Below are 7,422 nucleotides of genomic sequence, written 5' to 3'. Positions count from 1 at the left end.
GCAAGACAACCTCTTGGTCGGTAATTTTCGCCGCTTCCTGTTTCCCAACTCGGCTTTGTTCCGTAAGCAGGATCAAGGGGAAATTTAAATGGAATGTCAACTTCGTTTCCATCAGCATCTCGTACTTCCAAACCTTGAGTCCCCTCGCAGTAGTACCCCGCTGGGCATTTTATTGGGTTGATCAAGCCATTGCCAGTGCCTGGGAAGCAGTAAAATCCAGCAGGACAAGTTTCACATTGAGATTCTCCAGTATTATCAGTCTTTGCACTGTATTTTCCTGCAGGACACATTGTAGATGGGTTTCCAGCATTACCTCGCCATGTTGTTGATGGTGCCCACGAATTAGGATAATTACTGCTGCTCGAACAGAAATGACCATGATCACATCTTCTATCAGGTTTAATTAATCCTGAAGACGAGCATGATTTTCCATCGGGACAAGGCTTACAATTTGATTCCCCAATAGTGTCTTGATAAAAACCAGGAGGACATGGGAAAGGACTTGATGTACCAGCCGGACAATAATGTCCTAAAGGGCATTCCTCGTCGCATTGACTTGATCTACCTTCTTCCTCAGAGTATTTGCCTGCAGGACAGTTAGCTTTAGTACCGCTATTACAATAAGAACCAGCAGGGCAAAGATGGCATTCAATAGCGCCAGGAGGACAATAAAATCCTGCAGCGCCAGTTTTGCAACCTGTTTGACCGGTTTCATCTTGATATTCTCCTTTTGGGCAAGGTACCGGAGAAATTGTCGAGTCGATACAAAAATGGCCAACTGGACATGTTTTTTTCGTGTATCCATCGCATGTATATCCTGGTGTGCAATCGGAACAACTTGATTGACCAGTATTAGTTTGAAATTTTCCGGGGGGACACAATGTTGGTGCGAAGGCATTTGCAGGGCATTTATGACCAACTGGACAAGTGATTTGCGAGTTACTTCCAATCGGGCAGTAGTTTCCTGCTGAACAGCTTGTGCACACTCCATTCAATGAGTACTGTCCTGGTGAGCAAGGAACAGGTATTCCAGTTCCACAAGAATGACCGTTTGGGCATTGAAAGCATTCTGACACACCAAGAGGACTGTATTCATTAGGTCCACATGCTACAGTTTTCCCTTCTTTATCGCACGACCAATTGATGTCACATATTGTGCAATCTATACTATTTGCCGGCGCATAATATCCAGGATCGCATGGCACTGGAGGTGAATCTGCTGTTGGACACATTGAACCGGGAGGACAGTTTTCACACGATTTTTGTCCTTCAAGAGAGTATTTTCCAGAAGCACAAGAACTAGCAGTGCTTTCAGTGCACGTTTTTCCAGCTGGACAAGGTTTGCATTCAATTTGACCAGTTGCATCTTGAAAGTTACATCCGTCGTCGTTACAAGTACACGGTTGTTCATTTTCCCATGGATTCGGACACGCATTTCCTTTAGGACAAGGCGTGCAGCTATTTCCGTTTATATACTCTCCATATCGACACATTTTTGCTGTAGAGCTATTGCATTCATGCCCAGGTAGGCAAGCTCGGCATACAGAGTCTCCTTCGTATGAGTACTCATTAGGTCCGCAAGGGCTTGCTCCAAGAGCATCGCAAGAATTACCTTCTGGACAGGGACTACAAGTTTTGTCAGTCGATAGTTTTTTGTAGTAACCAGTCGGACATTCAACTGGGACTCCGTCTCTATTCGGGCAGTACAGATTATCATGGAGATCACAACTTTGGCAAGCACTTGATCCATCGCTATGATGACTATCATCACAAAGTTCGCAGCTTCCACTCGAGAAACCATATCCAGCAGGGCATTTTGTCTGAGGACATATTCCAACTTCTCCTTTCACTTGGCCCGTAGAATTGAAAACTAGAGGACAAGGCTCACACAAGTTTCCAATTAAAGTCATCCCAGGATCGCAATTGTATTGAAATGATCCATCACACGGTCCTTTGTCGCAATCAGTAGAAACACATATTTTCGAAGTTTCATCCCATTGTTTTCCAACTCCACAATCACTAAGAGTCGTGCAGTCTGTTCCTCTCGTACAGTGCTGGCAACCAGTAGTACTAACAGGAGTCTTTGGAGATAAACCTGCAGAAATAAGGCAGTCTTCTTGACCTCCATATCTGTCGCACTTTTTCCCTTCTGGACAATCAACGCAAGAACTAGCACCAGTTGAATACTGTGTATCGGGACATTGCGTTAAGCCATTTGATCCATCAGAAGTATAACCAGCCGGAGTGTTGATACAAAGGCTATCGTATGGTTTGTACTTGTTTGAATTACTGCACGTTTCACTTTTTTCGACACATTTTTCCTGTCCATCTGGTTCGAAACTCGGCGGGCACGTTAAACAGTCTTGGAATCCTTCAGGGGACACTTGATTAGCTCCACAAGAACCAGTTATGCCTTGTGAATTACAAGAACTTCCTGCGGGACAAATTCTGCATTTATCTTTACCCGCGGATGAGTAAAACCCTTCTGGACAATCTATACAATCTTTCAGACCTTGTTGCCAAAACGTTCCAGCAGGGCAGCCAGATGCACTTGTTTTATAATCGGCGACTAGTACGCAATTACTGCAAATGCCTTGAGTAAATTGTCCACTGTCCGGACATGGATCACAAATACACACATGAGCACACGAAGAATCACCCAGAGTTGCATTTTGGCAGTATGTATCCGTGTTGCTACACCCATCTGCAAAATTTTCAATTACACACAGCACACCATAGTATAAAACAAGTTTCATAAAATTCAAGGAAAATCAATGAATTTACAAAACTAATATTTTTTACTATAACACACAGAAATGAAGCATGATTGACATGTTCATGATAAGTTCACACTGTACTTACCTTGGGCCTGCCCCGTGTTATACAGTAGTAAGAATACTAAACCCTTCATGCAGTTGATTTCTTATTCATTTCAGGTTTTTCTCTTCTTTTTTTTTAATAAAACTTTTTCTTTTTGTCTGTAAATTCGAGAAGACAATACACTTTGTGAATAGCACTGTCGTTTCTATTTGCGTTCCTACAAAACATTTCGATTTTGTTTGAAGAGGGCCGTCTTCAATGGATCCTTCCAGTACGATTATGCCATTTACGGATCCATTGTTTAATTACCGCCAATTAATTTCTCTTTGCGTAATTTGAGGAGATTATTTTTCTTTAAAATAACACCGATAATGCACTCTCTCTTTGAAAATATGAAGAAAATAATATTTTAAAAAACGATATCTAATTTTATTAGAAGATTTCCATTCTTTTGAATCAAGATTAGTAACAAACAGACAAACATAATTAGATCTCAAGAGCACGCGGAAGAAAAAGAAGAATTATATTAGTATTTCAGAGGCAGAAAATTTTAATCTATTTGCTTTCAGCTTGATGAGAACTTGGAGGCGTTTCTTCGGTTGCGAAAGATGGGTTCTTGTAATGATTTCTTCGGTAACCGATCGCCAAAGCTATAGACCAGTTAATACTTAAACATGAGAGTGTTTACCTATAAGCCCATCTGACGCTACAGTGTCTTGAAATCCCGCACCAGCTAATGTTTTGATATCCCTAAAACGTTTATAACACTCATCAACACTAATAACTTACCGTCGTCCATGATCTCCGCCAGAACTTGCGCCTGTTGCAGGGTTAGTTTCACCCTCTATGTCCCAGCCGTGTCCATAAGCAGCAGTAGGATATCCCGGCTCGCCGTGTTTCTTGATGTCAAGGCCTCGCACTTCAATATCCATGTCAACTCTAAAATCGTTTTAATCATTGTTGATTCCAAATCAGCAAACCTCAATACATCCATGAAATAAAGGATGGCGAAAGTTACGCCGGCTACGATTCCTGACCAAAGCGTGATGGCAATGAGTCCAACAAGATTCCATGTGAATTGTTTATAGGCCGAATAGTCACATTTAAAAGCGTCTAAATTTGCAAAAAAAAAATATATATAAAATAATTTATCTTCAAAAACGAACCTTCATTAACAGGAAGGTCAAGGCCGCAAATCTCCCATTTGAGTGGAAACTCTTCTCTTTGCTCAGCACAATTCGCAGAAGCGGCAATACCGTAAGCTGCGAAAAGAGGGGAAAGAAGAATTCCACAAACTCCGCCACTACCAACTGTTACTGTGTTGATAAGAAATCGTTATCTTACCCATAATGAACGGCAAAAGCATCAAGCGGATCGTCGATTCCGAACTGGAGCAAGACATCGCTGTTAACGCATATTTATATTCAATTATTGATAAAATTTCATTAAAATATAATATTCGCTTTCCTTTCCTGATCCAGTACATAGTCATTCCCGCGGTGGCGCCAATTCCAAAAGCAGCTCCAGTATTTAGCTCGTTGCAGGCTGCGCACATGGAAACCATACCAGCGAGGCCTCCGTTGATGCAGACAAGGAGTGACCAGTAGTATCGCTCTCCCTTGATCATTGGCACTAAAATATTGAGTCCAAGTGCGAAGATAGAGCCTGCTGCGCCGCCGATAATTGTATTGACGACTGAAATAGCCAGAGCTTCGCCATGATCATCAAGACTCGTTCCATCAGCGTTAACTATTTGCAAGACAGATCCACCATTGAAAGCCAAGAATCCGAGAAAGAGGATAAAAGCACCAAGGGAAGCAATTGGAACTGAATGTCCGGGAATATCGTTTGAAACTCGTCGATTGCCTTCTTCTGAAAACTTGCCGATTCTAGGGCCAATGAAAATAGCTCCCATGAGTGCCGCGATTCCGCCTGAAAATTATAAAAAATCATCGTCGCTAGATTCAAAAACCTGTGCAATGAACAATAGCTGATCCGGCGAAGTCTTTAAAACCGATTGGATCCCCATACTCCATGGTTCCAGTTTCACAGCTCAAGCTCAAGTATTTGAAAGACGAAATTTCACTTGCCGTTAACCAGCCAGTGCCCGACCAGCACCAGTGGCTGACAACAGGGTAGACGAATCCGGTAATAATAGTCGAGTAGATCAAGTACGATCCGAACTGAGTTCGTTCGGCAACAGCTCCAGAGACAATTGTTGAAGCTGTAGCAGCAAAAACGAACTGGAAAAACCAATTCGCATGGAAACTGTCGTAATCGTCGGACATCACAGAGAAAAAGTATTTATGGCCGATAAATTTATTTGCAGCAGAAGGCGGCGACGTATCCCCATAAGCAAAGGCGAACCCAACTGCCCAGTAAATGATTCCACCAATAAAACAGTCAAGAACATTTTTTATTAAAATATTCACCACATTTTTTGACCGTACAGCTCCAGCCTCGAGAAACGCAAAACCACATTGCATGAACATGATTAGGGCACCAAGAACAATCAAGAAAAACTAAAATAGTACCTTCTTCTTTCTATTCACACGCTGGGAACGAGTTTGTGTTGAAAAAGTCCAACAACAGATGTTCTTTATGTTTGAAATTGAAAAGGAATAAATTGTTTAATCGAAAAATATTTCCGTTAATCAAAATTAATTATCAATCTTCGTTACTTGAAGGAGAAATCTCTATCAGAAACGTGCGGCCTACCTCATTTATGCTCTTCATATTGGCCCTACTAACATCTTCCAGTAAAGAAACCCTTTCTTCGAGGGTGAGATTTTCCATGATCTCTTATTTTTATGATTTGAAAAGTCTGAAAAATAAAAAACTGGCCTGTATTGAGAACCTTGGCCCGACCAGCGAAAGCCGTGCGCCCGAGACCCAACCCAGAGGGCAGTTAACCTCTCAAAGGGGACGGATTCCGTCGGCAGGAAGCCATTACCGATTTAACTCTTCTATTGTTTCGCGCCGTGATCTTGAAAGATTCATTGATAAGCTAAGAGTACCGACAATGAGCTGCCAAAGGAGACGAAACATCCGATTTTTTTAATAATCCCGTTCAAATCGGTCGTAACATTGGCACACTGCCAACGACAAGTTCTGTTTTGCGCGAAAATTATAGAGCCCCGGGCCTTGCTTCTGAAATTCTTATGAGCATTTACACTGAAAATCTCACAGAAGAATGTGCCAATCGACTATATGCCAATTGAAATCGCGACGTCTCTACGCGAGACTTTGATCTAAATTCAAGAAGATAAGAATAGAACATTAGAAATATCAATTTTCAAAGCAATTTGTGTCCAATCAAGCGCAAAAAATATTGAGTATTTTTAATGCTCCATAGTCTATCAACCATAGACGTCTTTATTTTTGTCTTTGAATACAGGGGTCACCAGTTAGTTATTGCCAATTTGGGTGATTATTGAAGGATATCTGTATATTGGAATATTCTCTTATCCATTCGCACGTCTTGGAAAGTTGACAAGTTGCGTTTGAAGTCCCGCTGTGGTTTGTCCTGAGGCTAGTGTCTTTCTTTTTTTACTTGCTACGGACTTGTATCCGCTAAGCCGCTTTGCAACATCGATTTCGACTAAAATTGAGTGTGCTCGAACTCAATGATCCATTGGACAAATTTAAGTATAGTATGGAGAGAAATTTACACAAATTCGAGCTCGTTTTGGACCGGTTTGATCGCAAGAGAAACTCTCAAAGGAAACTCTCGGTTTTTCAAACCATGCAAAGATTCTTGTGGCGATTTCGGCAGTTGTGTTGGAGTTTTACGTGATAAGGACAGTTTACTTGAATTTTTATTAAAATCTTCATACAGAACTTGTTCTTTAAATTTTATCGAATTGTGAATATAATCGGTAAGGCTTGATAAGAGAACCATTTTGGTCTGCGGAAAGGTAAACTGGATGTCTGTACATTATTATCAGCTAATATTGTATATAGCGTTGCGGAAAGAGTAATAGAAACAGAAAAAACGTACAAGGGCCTTTGGTCAACATGTCTGTACATAGGATCGTACAGATACAGCTGCGACAGTCGACCTCGTTCTTTGTTGACTCCAGGTGACTTAATTTAACGATTTTGCATATCGGTGCAAATACAATTACCGCTCGTTCATGAAGAACTGGCAGTTTGAAAGTAATTCAATGTGTCTAGTTCTCGTGAATAGCATTTCAAGCTCATTCTGACAGGCGCTTTCAGCACTTAGACTTTTATTGATTTCAGACAAAGAAAAGTGTTTAAGGAAACTGGCATGTTCTTTGGTGTCGAATCTCAACAACCTTCGGAGCTATCTTTGGCATTCTTTCCACGGGAGGAATTTTCATCTCCGCTGATTTAGTCGAGTTTTATAAAGGGAATGTTCGATATACGGTATTACTTATACTTTTAATACGGGAGTGTGTTTCTTATTGAGCAATTCGAACTAAAAAAAGGATCATCACAAAAAACGTGGATCAGTTACATTAGGTAATGGCTGATTCAGCTAATAAGTCACTTAGATTCAATCACTTATTTATTAAAACCTTGTCAGCAGTTTCATGATTATTAACAAAGTCTGAAAGTACTTTTTGCATGGTTCAA

Source organism: Oikopleura dioica, chromosome XSR (assembly GCF_907165135.1).
Source record: "Oikopleura dioica chromosome XSR, OKI2018_I68_1.0, whole genome shotgun sequence".
Classification (NCBI taxonomy): Eukaryota; Metazoa; Chordata; class Appendicularia; order Copelata; family Oikopleuridae; genus Oikopleura; species Oikopleura dioica.
Note: the sequence above shows the minus strand (reverse complement) of the source record.